The following is a 15,794-nucleotide window of genomic DNA, read 5'->3' as shown; positions in this document are numbered from 1 at the left end:
GGCTTCTGGAACTTGGTAGGCCTCAAAAGGCCTGCTTCTACCTTCAGCCACACAGAGGTAGAAAAACACAATCTCTCTTCTTCTTTCTCTTGATCTTCATCATCTTGGCACTCCACTGCTTCCTTCTTCAACTGTTGCTCTCAGTTTTCCCAGTTTTCCAAAGCAGATGGAGAAAGCAAGATCCAACCAGCCTCTAAGAGAAAAGCTTCCCTCCAAGAGACCCTTGGCAGTTGGAAGTTCAACCCTTTCAAGCTTCTCAGCATTCCCTGCCGGAACTTTGCCCAAGATTCCAAGCTGGGCCTCAAAAGTGGTCTCATACTCTCTTCACTTTGTCCTTAGCTTAGTAAACTCTTAATTAGGTTTTATGCTTAATTATTCCTAATCTTAATTTATTTCCAATAGCATTGATCAGCCATGATCCCAGAAGATGGTGATTAAGCATGCTTTCCACCTCTTTTCAAAGTGATGGACAAAATATTCAGAATGAGACACTGTTTTGAATGTGGCCAACATGGAAGTTTGTTTAGCTTGGCTAGGTGTATTTGTTACAAGAGTTTGTTCTTGGTTCTTTTTTCTTTCTTTCTAGTGTGCAGGAGGATATAAATAAGATATTAAAAAATAAAAAGAAGAGGGAAAAAGAGGGTTCAGTACACAAAACAGCAGGAAGAAGACCAGGAAGAATGATAGATATTATTTTTTTTTAACCCTTACCTTCCATCTTAGAGTCAATACTGTGTATTTGTTCTAAGGCAGAAGAGTGGTAAGGGCTAGGCAATGGGGGTTAAGTGACTTGCCCAGGGTCACACAGCTAGGAAGTGTCTAAAGCCAGATTTGAACCTAGGACCTCCCATCTCTAGGTCTGGCTCTCAATCCACTGAGCTACCCAGCTTCTCCCAAGAATGATAGATATTAAAAGCAAGTTAATGGAGATTTGTAATGTTGTATACACTCCTCTTTTTCTGTTCTGAGCCTTGCCTGTCTGGTTATTACACAAGCAAGACCCTCTATCTCTCTGCTCTGGGCATTTTCTCAGGCTGTTCTCCATGTCTGAAATCCTCTCCACCTTCCACTCCAACTACTAATCTCCCTGGTTTGTCACAGTCTCAACTAAAAACCTATTTTCTACAGGAAGCCTTCCTTAATCCTTAATGAACTTAGGGCTTTTCCTATGTTAATGATTTCTCATTCCTCCTTTATATAACTTGCTTCAGACATATATGTTTTCATGTTATCTCCTCCATTAGACTGTAAATTCCTTGGGGGCAGGGATCTTTTTGCCCCTTTTTGGATCCCTACAACTCAGTACTGTGCCTGGCACACAGTAGGTGGTTGATTGATCTGTTCAACTATGGATGTGTGGAAATGCCCAAATGGGTGCATGTTAAAGTTCAGAAAAAATTTTTTTTTCTTTTTAAACCAAAGGAGGCCCAAGTAACTCTGATTCTAAGAAAGTGCTTTATTCAGAATTAAAAACCTGCCTCCCTCTCATTTCAAATGTCTGGTCTTAGTTCTGTCCCCTGGAGAAACAGAAAAGTTTAATGTTTCACCCAGGACAGCCCTTCAAATATTAGCAAACAAAAATCATGTCCTCAAGTTTTCCCTTCTTTAGACTTCTCTAAAAGGCCTCAAGAAGATCCTGGCAAACTTGTTCTTCCTCCATCATGAGACGGACCAAATCAAAGCCTTTCTCCATTTACAGTTCCCTGGAGACACAACCATGGCTGGCAGGAACCTTAAAATACGAAATTCTGCTTCCAGTTCCTTTCAGGTCACCCATACAACTATTAGAATCAAGGAATGAAAGAATAGGAGAGAACGTCAGAGGAAATAGGATAGGACGCGGTTTGCTGAGGGATTGCCTGCCCCTTTCTGGGGTCCACAATGGCTGGCGGGTCATCAGAAGAGCCCCACATTATGCAGTCCTGGGAGAGCAGAAGAGTACTTTCACTGGAACAAAGCGCTTCACTCTGAGCCTGAAAAGGGAAGGAATAATCCTGGCTGTACCTGCCCAACAGTTACCACTCACTTCCGGTGTTGTGAAGGACTGCGCAGGCGTAAGTACTACTTGAATAGCCCTGCTGCTCTGCCGCTTAGACCCGAGGCAGTTTTCTCAGCTGGAAAATCAATCAAGCTATCAAATTCTTTACATGCCTCCTGCGTACCTAACGCTCTGCATGGTGCTAGGGGTACACAGATGAAAGGCCAGAGAGTGCAGCAGTTAGCCAGCTCCGCTGATAGAGAGGGTAAGTCCGGGGTTCAAATTTGACCTCCGACATTTTCGACCTGGGTGACCAGTCACTTAATTTCAATTGCCTAGCTCTTACCATGCTTCTGCCCTGGAACTGAGACTTAGTATTGCTTCTAAATCAATAGGTAAGAGGTGGTTTTTATGTCAAATAGTCCTTGCTCTCAAGGAGGTTATAAGATATGAGATAAGAGAAGAGGAATTTCTCTTTGAGGAGTAATATGCATTTATAAAAATATATGTATATATTTATACATACATACACAGTTACATACATACATACACACATATATATACACAAAGACAATTCAAGGTAACTATATACAAGGAAAAGGTACTAGGAGAAGCCAGGGAAGGTCTCCAGCAAAAGTTATTGTTGAGCTGAATCTTAAAGAAAACTAGGGGGGCAGCTGGGTACCTCAGTGGATGGAGAGCCAGGCGGAGAGATGGGAGGTCCTGGGTTCAAATTTGGACTCAGACACTTCCCAGCTGTGTGACCCTGGACAAGTCATTTAACCCCCATTGCCTAGCCCTTACCACTCTTCTGCCTTGGAACCAATACAGAGTATTGATTCCAAGACAGAAGGTAAGGGTTTAAAAAAAAAAAGAAGAAAACTAGGCATATGGAGAGATGGAGAACACTTGGGCCATTTGGTACAGCCAGGGATGAAGCTGAACATCATTCATGAGGAACCCCAAGAGAGCCAATATGGCTAACCCCTTAGAATGTGTAGAGAGGAGTGATGTGCAATAAGGCTGGAAGGATGGGATAGGAACACATTGTGAATCAATCAATCAATCAACAAGTATTGATTAACTAAGTACCTACTTAATGTGGTTGTCACTGAAGAAGAGTGGCAGTGGAACAAACACAATGAATTAAGCAGGATCACCTCACAAAGAGCTTACATTGTAATGGGCATATGCACATCAAGGATGCACACACACATATAATTGGATAAATATAAAGTTAATAAATACACATAAATATATAGCAGCTAAATACAAGGTAAGATGGAGGGCACCAGCTGTTGGGAAAATCAGGAAAGGCTTCATAGAGAAGGTGAGGTGATAGGAGCTTGAAGGGAGGAGAAATGGTTTATGAAATGGAGGTGAAGAGAGAATGGATTGAAGGCATGGGGAATGCAAAGGGTTAGAATGGAATCTATACAAGAATGTGCTAGTGAATGTTTAAGAACTAGTTGTTTAGGGAAAAATTGTAAGCATGACATGCTTTTAATCTATGTCATCAACATTTTCTCCATCACTTTCTAAAGTCTGAACAATCAACAAAACAATAAACCAAGCCCTAATTTTTAATGTTTGTAGTAATTTCCAAGGTGAAAATGATCATTTATGAGAAGGTCCTAGCATCCTTATTATTATGTATAAACATATATATTATATATATATATATATATACACACATATATAAAGGGCAGCTAAGGGGTGCTATGGCTAGAGTGCTAGGACTGGAATCAGAAAGATTCATCTTCCTGAGTTCAAATATTGCCTCTGACACTTGGGCAAGTCACTTAATCCTGTTTGCCTCAGTTTCCCCATCTGTAAAATGATCTGGAGAAGAAAATAGATATTATTCCAGTATTGGCCAAGAAAACCCCAATGGGAAGATAAAAAGTTGTACATGACTGAAAAGACTGAAAAATAAGATAGAAAGAACAGATAGAAGACCAGTTTTATTGGACACGAATTAGGAAGATGTCAGAAGTGATAAGATCCTGAACTAAAATGGTGAGCAGTTAGAAAGGGTCACAGATGAGAGAGATTTTAAAAAGTAGAAATAGCAAGTTTTTGGCAACTGATTGCATATATGAGATGTGGAAGATTCAGGAGCTTTGGGTGGCAATGAGATGATGAACCTGGAAAACTGTAATAATAATGGTGCCTTTGGAAGAAGTTGGGGAAGTAGGAAAAGTGGAGAAAATGGGCAGGCTCAGGGGAAAAATTACAAATCTGTTTTTGAAATGTCCAATAGGTAGCTGGTGATGTAGAATTAAAACTCAGGGGAGACATCTTAAAGAAGGTGAAAGCACTTTGGAAATAAATTCTAGGTGTACCAGGCAATCAGTGCACAGGTATAGAAATGGCCAATAGATTCGCATGGTTGAAAAACAGAGAAAAGGTAAGAAAAGGTAAGGCTGGATTGTAGAGTTTCTTTTTTAAAATGCATTTTTGTTCATATCTCTTGTTTTTACATTACCTAAATTTTTCCCCATATCCTTCTCTTTTCCCAGTCAAGAAGCCATTCATTATAATAAGAAATATTTTAGTAGAAAAAAAGAAAAAAAAAGCAATGATTGATGTATTGAACAATAATACATCAATAGAATCTTAAATTATTTGCCCAGTCCAATTCCTATGGACCTTCCACTTCAAGAAGAGGGGGAAGTATCTCTTTATATCTCTTCTTTGGGGCCATATTTATTCTTTGTAATTTTGCAATGTGAAGAGCAGATTTAAGAGAAAAGAGAATGAACTCAGTTTTGGACACATTGAGCTTGAAGTGCCACTGGAACATCATGGAAAATAATTGTAAAGGCAATTGGTGTTGCAATTCTAAAGCTCAGAATAAAGTTCAGGAATTATTTGTTTAATAGTAATAGTTAAAACCATGAGAGTAAACAATAATACTGATGTGAACAGGTACCTCAGCAGTTATTTTCTTCATTTTAGAAATGATAAAATTTGAATTCAAACTGATTACTTGATTAGTTAATATTAAAACAGTTACTATGTATCAGAGAGGGATTTGAATCTAAGGTTTTCTGACTTCAAGTGCAAATTACCAAAGAAGAAAGTGTAGAAAGAGAAGAGAAGGCCTGGAGCAGACTCTTAGGGAACACTTTCATTAAAGTGTCAAGAGAAGTCTGTGAAGGGGACAACACTATTAATAACTTGGAAAAAATGTTCAAAATCAGTGATAATCAGAGGGATGAAAACTAAAACAACTTTAAGTTATCATCCTGTATCCACCAAATTATAAAATATTGGAAAACTCATTTTTGCAAGTTGTGAGAAGATAAGCATACTCTCACAGGTGATTCTGTAAATTAGTTCAACTGTTTTGGAAACCATGGAAGAAAAATTGCTGACTTGTTCCAAATCTAGAAATTTAACTCCTTGGGCCATTTTTCCTGGAGTCTATTGACAGAAACAACAAAAGATCTAAAGTATAAAACACAATTGTTTATGGTATCAATATTTGTGATACAAAAAAGATGAAAACCAAATACATGCCCAGTGATTTCAGAATGCCTGAACAAATTATGGCAATAAGAGTGATGGAATGCTATTGTGATGTGAAAAATTACGAACAGAATTTAGAGAAATATAGGAAGATTTTTATAAAGTGATGCAAAGTAAGACAGCTAGGTAGTACAGTGGCTAGAGCTTCAGGCCTGAAGTTCATAGCACCTGGGTTTAAATCTGGACTTAGTACTTCCTAGCTGTGTGACCTTGCACAAGTCACTTAACACCCCAATCCTCTAGCCATTACTGCTTTTTTCTGCCTTAGAATCAGTATTTGGTATAGATTCCAAGTCAGAAGGTGAGAGTTTAAGAAAAACAAAACAAAACAAAGCAATGGAAAATGAAGAAAGGAGAACCCAAAGAACAATATACAAAATGACTACAACAAAATAAATAAAGCACAGTATAGAGAAATAACAAAATTCTGGTCAACTACAATGACAAATGATAGTACCAAATGGTCAGATTTAAAGGGAACATGCTTCTTTTCTGATAATAATCAATTGTCTAACTTTTTTTTTTTTTGTGGAAGGCAGGATTGAAGATGTACTTTATAAAGGGATTTTGTTTGGTCATTGGTTTGAAATTAAGTGTTATGTCAAAACAGATTGTGTCAATATGGATAGGAGCAGCCCTTTGGAGTCTGAAAGACTTGACTTCTTGGCCTTCTTTTGATTCCTACTGTGGGCAGTACTTAGACTCTCAAAGGCCCAGAGAATTCTCTATGGCTAAATTATAGAGAAGTAGTCAGTCTCCATTAGTGGGTGGTACTCCATACAAGGAGTTCCCACACTAATGAAATAAGAGGGTAGGGAAGGGCAGAAAGACAGAGAAAGAGATAGACAGAAGTGAGAAAGAGATGGGTGGGGGACAGACAGAGATCAAAGGAGAGATGGGGAGAAAGAGGAAGAGAGGGAGAGAGGGGGAGAGAGAGAGAGAGAATAAGGCTCTCTTGATAATCCTTGGTATCTGATATCATGAACTCAAAACAGGCTGTACTAGATTGCCAAAAAGGTCCTTGACAGGAAAAAAAAAAGGCTGAGAGTTCCTGCCTAAAATAATTTAGTTTAGTTTTGTTATTGTTTAAGGCTGATACTTTTTTATGCCTCACAGGGATAGATAATTGCAGGGAATGTAAACTTTTTAAAAATTATATTTTATTTTACCCAATTATGGGATTGTAAACATTTTTTTTAATTCTGATAACTTTAAGCTATTTCAATTTGAATTATCAGTTGAATGATAGCCTAACACATAACAGGTGTTAATAATTGCTTGTTGATTGATTGAATAGTCTGGAGGACTAAATTTATTCACATCTTACTGTTGATTTGAGTCTGTTTGAACAGGGAGAGTAAATGTTAGACCTCTCAGATGACACTACTATGCTATTTTACCAGAACACTGATATTTGACTCCAGAGGAACAAACCACTTTCAGCAGCCTTGGAAAAGGAAAACTTAAAGGAACAAAAAAGAGATATTAGAGCAATGGTTTCCACCAGGTGGAATAGTTTCATTTTCACTTGGTTCAAAAGTCCAAGATTAAGGAGTGAGTGATTCTTACTGAGAGTCACTTTCCTACCTTTTGAAACAGGTAAATTCTGATATGAAGCCTGCCTTGTACATGCATAGGAGGGATTCAGGTTCCTGCATGGGATCAGGTTCACATCAAAGGCTAACTGTTCTACTGTTCCACAATAAAAAGCAAAGGAATACAGCTTGCTTTCAGTTTGTAATGAAAAGCCCTTTCTTCCAAAAGGCCAGGATAATATATATTATAATATTATATTATTCTATTTTGGAGAATAGGTTAAATGATAATCTATTGAATTTTGACTATTTGCAAAAGAGAAAATGGAGTTTAAAGAGCCTGTGACATATGTGATATCCATTGAATATCAATGGGCTACAGTCAAAAAGTTAATTTAATTAATAAAATAAAGTAATAATTAGAATTTTATTTGTGTACTTTCATAGCTATCCATTCACATAACTAAAAATTGTTATTTCTCTGAGAATCCTGACTCTTGGTAGTGAAAACTGATAGCAGAGGCATTATTGTATCAGAGAAGCAAAAGAATCAGGTTGAAATCCAGGCTTTGCCGTTTATTATCTCTAGTTAGGCAGCTCTCAATAAATCATTTTCTGATGAGCTGGAAAGGCTTCCATGAACTGATGCAAAGTGAAATGAGCAGAACCAGAACACTATGCACAGTAACAGCAATATTGTATCATGAACAGATGCATATGATCTAGCTTAGCTATTCTTAGCAACATAGTTATCCAAGACAATTTCAAAGGGCTCATAATGAAAACATACTATCTACCTCCAGAGCAATAACTGATGGAATCTAAAAAACATGTAATTGGGAAAAACCAAAACTTGTTTTTTTTTTTAAATGCCTTTCTTCCCCAAATAAAATATAAATAAATAAGTCATTTTCCTTCAGGGAGCCTCAGTTTCAAAGTCTGTAAAATGAGGATAATAATGCCTATGCTTACTTGCCTAATTGTTGCTGTGAAGTAAATGATTAGTAAATCTTAAAGTAACATTTAATTGTGAGTGCTAAGGATTTAGAGCTAAAAAAAGCTTTAGGCATCATCTAAAAGGAGCATCATAGATAGCTTTGGGGGACTTGCAGTCACAAATAGTAAGTTCAGATCTCATGTCTGACACTAGCTGTGGTACCATAGGTAAGTCACCTAACCTTTATGACCCCCAGTTTGTTCATCTGTCATAAGGATTGTCAGTATAATATTGTAGATATCCCTCTTGCATATGGGTATATCAAATGGAGGAGAGCTTCCTTCTAACTCTTAGATTTTGTGATTTTGTGATCCCTGCCTCATAAAGTTGTACGGTTCAAATAAGATCATGAGTGTAAAATTCTGTGCAGACATGAACATTCCTAATATACATATCAGCTCTTTTTATTATCATCTTGCCCAAATTGATGAGGAAATAGAGGCAGTATGCTTTAGGTCACATAGCTAGCAAATGTTTGAAATGGGATGTGAATTCGAATCCTTTGACTCAAGAATCTATTGGCTTTTATTTATTTATTATTATTTTTAACATTTAAATTGAATTCATAATGCATTCCCTCTCTCCAACCGCTCTTGAGAACATAAGCAAAATCAGTTCTCTCTCTGGAGATGGATAGCATTTTTCATCATGAATCCAGCTTACATGAAGAGGTTAGAAGGATGTCTGGGGTTTAGGTCAGCCTGACTTAAAATGAAATAAATGTCAGGGAACTTCATGAAAGAAGATCAAAAAGAGAAGGAACTCAAGTCTCTCTAAGGAGAACAGAGTAAGTGTAGATCAACATAGTCAACCTTGCAGAAAGTCTTTGGGTGTAGAGCTGGGGGGGGGGAGCAGGGGAGTAGGCATAGCTACAGTAAAAAGTTTCCAGTCTGACCAGGAACTTACACCCCGTCATTCTTTATACTCTGAAAGCATCAATGACATCTGAGGAGTGGCCAAGAAGAGGACCTGAATCCAGGGTCATGATATAATGGAAATCACATTGGTTTAGGAGCAAGAAAACTCAAGTTCAAATCAAGGCTCTGTTGCTTGCTATTTGTATGATTCTGGACAAGTCATTTAGCTTCTTAGAGGAATAATAATATTAATAATAATAATAACTAGCATTTATATAACACTTTAAGGTCTCCAACGTACTTCCATTTTTCTTTAGAGACACATAAAAATCATGTTAGGTATTATTATTATTAGCCTCATTTTATAGATGAGGAAACGGAGGCACAGAGAAGTAGGTGACTTGCTCAGGGGCACACATTAAGTAAATTCCTGGGTCAGAATTTGAACTCAAGTCTTCTGATTCCAACACCTGCATCTTATCCGCTGTGAAACCTAATTGCCCCATATGCTAAGATGCTGGACAGTTAATTTCCTTACCACTGGTCTTAACCCTTACAAATAACCCTTGGTAATAATGGAATGCAATGACCAGAGCTCTTGCTCTCCAGAATAATGACTTTAGTCCCTTGCCACTCCTTAAAGGTGTGTGTGTGTGTGTGTGTGTGTGTGTGTGTGTGTGTGTGTGTGTGTGTTGATGTATGCTGTGGGGAGAGAGTAGGGAGGCCTGGGAATGACTATTCTCAGGATCAAGAGACTGGTGCTGCTCAGGAATTCCCCTTTCTCTGATTAAAAAAAAAAAAAAATATATAGATATAGATATATATAATGTGCCATATATTATCTAAATATATAATATTATAAATAATAGTATAATAGTATTGTTACTATTATAAATATATTAGATAAGCATCTAATATATTAAGATATATAAATATATATATTTTAATTTTAGGACTCTCAAACCTGACACTGGCATTGCCCAGAAAATTGTCCTTCTCTGTCTAAACAGTTAAATTATAGAATTAGACTCCCTAGGAAATTTCTGTTCATGTATATAATAAAAGACCTCTTCCACTTCTCCAGAAATCAGGGGTTCAGGAATCTCTGCCACTCAGATGATTCTTCTTTCCATAGCTACAACATGGTTGACATGAGTATCTCCTTCAAAATCTTTTCTTTCTAAGACTGCAGCCAGGAGCCTGGGGTCCAGAAGTTCTTCTCTCATGTGAAAAACACATGTTTAAGGAGATTGAGAGCCAGGTCTAGAGACAGGGGGTCCTAGGTCCAAATATGGCCTCAGACACTTCCTAGCTGTGTGACCCTGGACAAGTCACTTGATCCCCATTGCCTAGCCCTTACCTTCTGCCTTGGAACCAAAACACAGTATTGATTCTAAGGAGGAAGGTAAGGGTTTAAAAAAAAAAAAGAAAAGTATGTGACTCTTCCTCAAAGCATACATTAATGCTTCCTGGGTCAGGGGGCAGAACCGCAGAACTCTGGTCTGCTTCTGGCTCAGATATGCTCTCAATATTTTACAACAGGTGAAATGGACCCCCCAAAAAGAGAATGAATATTTAGAGATTTTCTTTTATAATCCATGACAAAAATTCTCTCCTTCCACATGGATGTTACATGAGTATGAGCTCATCAGTTCATAATGAAGGCAATCCCAGTCAATGAAACGTAATCAGAAAATGATATTAGTCCTCTCAATGAGGAACCATTAGGCATGTCTACATCCTCCCAATAAAGTCATTATAATCCTTGAGTCACCTCTGTACAAGTTCAATAAGTCGGCAAATTTCCTAGTCAACTCCCTGGACTTCCGATGAGTTACCGGTTTGTTTGCTAACTGAGTAATTTATTTCTGCCATATTAAATATGTCATTCATGTAGTAGTCAATTTAAACGAGATTGTGGAACACCAAGAAGAAATTGTCAAATAGGTGCTCAGCAGAAAAAGGAGTATTAAAAAAATTGACTTGGTTCATACAAAAACATTTTTATTTCACAGTAAAGACAAAGCAAACAAATAAAAAATGTGTTACTTTATCATCAGTGTCACAATCAGGGTGAAAAATTGTGATTTTGCTCCAGGTGCTGCTTATATTTTGAGAGTGTCCAATTTAGAATTAATTCCCTGACACAGCAGGCGTCAGGAAAGCAGTTTAGATCTACAGACAGGAGAATGATAGTACATACCTGGCTGTCTTGTACCATAAACATCCCTAGTTCAACTAGCAGCCCCTGGCTCTATTGGCAAACTCAAGTCACTGTTATTGGGGCTGTCTCTACCATGGGCCACTAGTATCCCATGCCAGTTTCTAGGGAAGTCAGAGGGTATCTGCTACCCAAGCCAAGGATGGGAACTGTCTCCACTATCCCCAAATCTGTAAACCTCTACCTCCATGGTATGCTAAGTCTGGGGCTCAGTTCATTATTATCCTGTCCTAGCATGTGTCCAGATAGATGTTATCACCTCCTGTTCCTCCCCTTGGCCCTCACCAAAGTGGATGGGATGGAAGAAGAAAGAGAGGGCACAACATGAGGGGGCACCAACCTGGCATCAGGGAGCTGCTTGTAAAAGATGCTATTTTCTCTTAATTACAACTTCTTGGAGAGTTAGAAAATATGAGAACTGATAAAAAAAACAGAAAAATGAAAGATGGAATAAAAAAAATCCTTACCTTCCATCTTAGAATCAATACAATACAGTGTATTGATTCTAAGGCAGAAGAATGGCTATGAGGGTTAAGTGGCTTACCCAGAGTTACACAGCTAGGAAGTATCTGAGGTCAAATTTGAACCCAGGATCTCTAGGCCTGGCTTTCAATCCACTGAGCCACCCAGGTGCTCCCAAGACATAATTTATTTTTTCATTTTATTTTTTTTAAACCCTTACCTTCTGTCTTGGAATCAATACTCTGTATTGGCTCCAAGACAGAAGAGTAGTAAGGGCTAGGCAATGGGGGTCAAGTGACTTGCTCAGGGTTACACAGCTAGAAAGTGTCTGAGGCCATATTTGAACCCAGGACCTCCTGTCTCTAGGCCTGACTCTCAGTCTACTGAGCCACCCAGCTGTCCCCCCAAGACATAATTTATATATACACATTTTGTGTATGTGTGTGTGTGAACTTATGTCTGGAGTGTAGCAAGAGGAAGGAGAGAGGGCAATACCTGGAAATTTTACTGTCCCTAATAACAAATAAATATTTGTATCCCCAGGGCTGACGACAAGAGAGACAAGAGAGGGAGAGAAGATCTGTGCCCCAAAGTTCTCTAAAAGCAAGGCCCCTGGTCCCACCCCTAAGCCATGGCCAATTGGTATGCATCTGTGGCTGCCACAGACTTCTGCTTCCACTTTCTAATCCGGGGAGGGTCTCTAAAATGTTGTTGTAACTAATAACAAATAAATATTTTCTACAGAGTTAGAAAGTGTGTGTCCTCTGGACAGAATACAAGGGAGATAAGAGAGGGAGAGAAGATCTGTGCCCCAAAGTTCTCTAAAAACAAGGCCCCTGGTCCCACACGGCCGATTGGTATGCATCTGTGGCTGCCACAGACTTCTGCTTCCACTTTCTAAACAGCTTCATGGAGGGTCTCTGCCTGGCAGGGCTTCACCCAAGATGCACTCAGAGGGGGTGCCCAGGCTGCATGGACAGGGATACTAGATGATGGCAGTAGAGGGGAAAAATAAATGGACAGAAAAAGGCATTAAACCTTCTCAGCATTTTAAATCCTCCACCTGAGGGCCTCTGGAGCAGCCAAGCAAGGCCTAACTAGTATTTAATTGGCCAGAACCATTATTTACAGAGAAAGCTCCCAAAGGTCTCTCCACTCCCACAGCCTCCTACAGAAGTTCTGGTGTCTCTACACTCTCTCTCTTGCTCCAGGTATAAACAACAGCAGTTGGTCCTGGCTTAATACCCACGCCCCGGAGGCCTATTCCTCCTAAATAGGAAAAAAAGTCACAGATCCCCAAGCTTCCTTTGCTCTTATTCGCATTTCCCCCTTTCAAACCTGTTCTGCAGAGCCAGGACGACTGCAGAGCATTGGAACACCTGCTTCGCCTTAGCCACAGCTCTCAGGGTTACCCCAAGGACAAAGGCTAAAAGCAGCTGAGCAAGGACAGAAATTCCTGCCAAGAGCAGGTGATTCATGTTCTTTCTTCCCCTCAGCCGGCATCTTCCTTTTGGTGGACAAATGCTTTCTGAACTGCAGATGGTAAACTGACTCTCCCCTGGAAGGTGTGCCAGCCCTCCTAAGGGACCCGTTTCCCCAGAAGTTCATTTCAGGCTTGTACCCTGGCACTTGGGGAATCATTTGTGTCTGGACCATGTGGAAAATGCATCCACTCAGGTTCTACCACAGCACCCCGCACTCAAGCCCTCCTCACCTTTCTACAAATATACCTTTGGCTTTCTGCTTCCCTTGGCAAATAGGAACAGGGTGTCATCTTCAAGAAAATCAGGCCATTCCACAATATTTCCATCACAAGAAGGAGATGATGACTCATTGCTCTTTCTAAAAAAGAAGACTAAAAAGCTGACTAATGACTGTGCATTCTGGTTAGTAAACTAAAGAAGGTAAAAATGTCACATTTTTATGACCTTTTAAGGTTTACAAAGTCCTTAACCTATAACATTCCTACATTTCTATAGAGGTCAGTTAAATTTGTTTGTTTAAAATGAAGTTAAACCACGCAGAAGGAAAACTTGATTTTTTCACTTGTTTATATGGGTATTGATTGGATGTGAGGTTTTGGTTTTAAAAGATTATTACAAAAAATGATTAATATGGAAATAGGCATTGAGTGATGATAAGACATGTAGAACCCAGTGGATTTGCTTATCAGCTCTTGGGGGGAAGAAAAGAACATGAATCATGGAGTCATGGAAAAATACTTAAATAATTTTTTTTAATAAAAAAAAAAACACCTTACCTTCCGTCTTAGAATCAATACTGGGTATTGGTTCTAAGGCAGAAGAGTGGTAAGGGCTAGATAATGGGGGTTAAGTGACTTGCCCAGGGTCCTACAGTTAGGAAGTGTCTGAGTTCAAATATGAACCTAGGACTTCCCATCTCTGGGTCTGACTCAATCCACTGAGCCACCCAGCTTCCCCCCAAATTTTTTAAATTTTAAATTAGAAAAAAAATTTTAATGAAGTTAAACCAAAATTTTTGTTTTCAGTCATTTTAGTCATATCAAACTCTTTGTGACCCATTTGAGATTTCTTGGCAGAGATACTGGAGTGGTTTGCCATTTCCTTCTCCAACTCATTTTACAGGTGAGGAAAGTGAGGCAAATGGGGTTAAGTGGCTTGCCCAAGGTCATCCTGCTAGTAAATGTCTGAGGCTAAATTTGAACTCAGGAATATTCCTTTTCCTGACCTCAGGCCCAGCACTCTATCCATTGCACTACCTAGCTTTTTAAATATTAGTTAACATTTAATTTACATCCAATCCAATAAACATTTATTAGGTACTTACTAGGTATAATGTGAAGAGGCAAAATGGCATGATGGATAAAGTCAGAAAGATACTGGGTTCACATTCTGCCCCTGACATATATTAGCTGTGTGACCCTAGGCAATACACAACTTCTCAGTTCTATGTGACTCTCTGAGACTACAAGTTAAAGAAAAAATATTGATCTGCTTTGTTGGGGGAATTTTCTTTTCCTTTTTTTCTTTCTTTTTTTTAAGCAGGTAAAATTTTAATTGGGATTCTTTAAAAAAATTAAGTTATTTAGTCAATTTAGAACATTATTCCTTAGTTAAAAGAATCACATTATTTCCCTCCCTCCCCTCTACCCACACTTCCCACAGCTGAGGCACAATTTCATTGGGTATTACATGTGTCCTTGATCAGAACTTATTTCCATGTTGTTGGTGTTTACATTAGGATGTTCATGTAGGGTCTACATCCCCAGCATATCCCCTCGGCCCATGTATTCAAGCAGTTGCTTTTCTACTCTGTTGGGGGAATTTTCCTCATCTATGGGGTACCCTATGTTAATGAAATAGCAAGTCCAATCCCTATGAGCAAGGTGGGTATACAAAATGTTCCTTTCCACAAAAAGCCTATTCCAGGGACTAGAACATTTAAATAGATAATTAGGGGAAGGAGAAACCACCAACAATTCAAGGGAAAGGCTTCTAATAGATGGCACATCTCTAGGAGGTGGTATAAATTGATAGCTGCATAGTTCTGCTCGCAGATCTTCTTTCCATTGGAAACCACATAATAGTGGATGTGGAAACTTAGCTTTAGCATGGCCGATCTAGAGAGTGAGTCGCTAAATTAGGAATTGGGTGATCCTGGCTCCATTTAGGCAGGCAAGCCATCCATCTGTCAGATAAAGTGATCTCAGCAATAGCATCCATTTACTCTGGGCTCGATAGCAAATGCCTGAGTTTAATAAGCATAGTTCTAGGGAATGGAGAGAATGCAGTCCTTCTTGGCTCCTCCATGACATTGTTAGGAAGAGTATAAAGCTACCATCTGGAGAAGACCATTGGATTCCATTAGGAAAGACGCTCTTGGTGTAGGATGTTGGGAATTATTGTCGACAACCCATCTACCTCTGGATAGGCTTTTGGCTGTTTTTCACCTAACCTGTACTCAGACACATATTTTAAGACAGAAAAGTTTCAGTAGTAAAATACAATAGTGAAACAATAAACAACTTTACATTTTAATCTAATCATTATTTTTATTTAAAAAAAAAACCAGGGCAGAGCAGAAATAGTATAGCTTTCCACCAACCCCACTAAAGAACCTAGAGTATGTTTCTGTGTCACCTGGGGCAAAGGTTAGGAAAGAGCACAGTGTAGTATTAAAGTGCTAAATTTGGAGCCACAGGTACAGAGTTTGAAAGCTGACTCTAACT

General features: G+C 38.8%; 1 protein-coding gene across 1 annotated transcript in view; it reads left to right on the top strand.

Moving 5' to 3' along the window:
- Positions 1 to 1,833: 1,833 nt before the first annotated feature.
- Positions 1,834 to 15,794, top strand: part of LOC103103225 (serine protease 58-like) — a 112,916-nt gene continuing 98,955 nt past the window's right edge. Inside the window, exon 1 of the mRNA XM_007494531.2 lies at positions 1,834 to 2,054. The gene's annotated coding sequence lies outside the window, so the exon portion shown is untranslated. The remainder of the gene's footprint in view (positions 2,055 to 15,794) is intronic.

The sequence above is a fragment of the Monodelphis domestica genome, chromosome 4 (genome assembly GCF_027887165.1).
Source record: "Monodelphis domestica isolate mMonDom1 chromosome 4, mMonDom1.pri, whole genome shotgun sequence".
Lineage (NCBI taxonomy): Eukaryota > Metazoa > Chordata > Mammalia > Didelphimorphia > Didelphidae > Monodelphis > Monodelphis domestica.
This window is presented reverse-complemented; position numbering and strand designations above follow the sequence as displayed.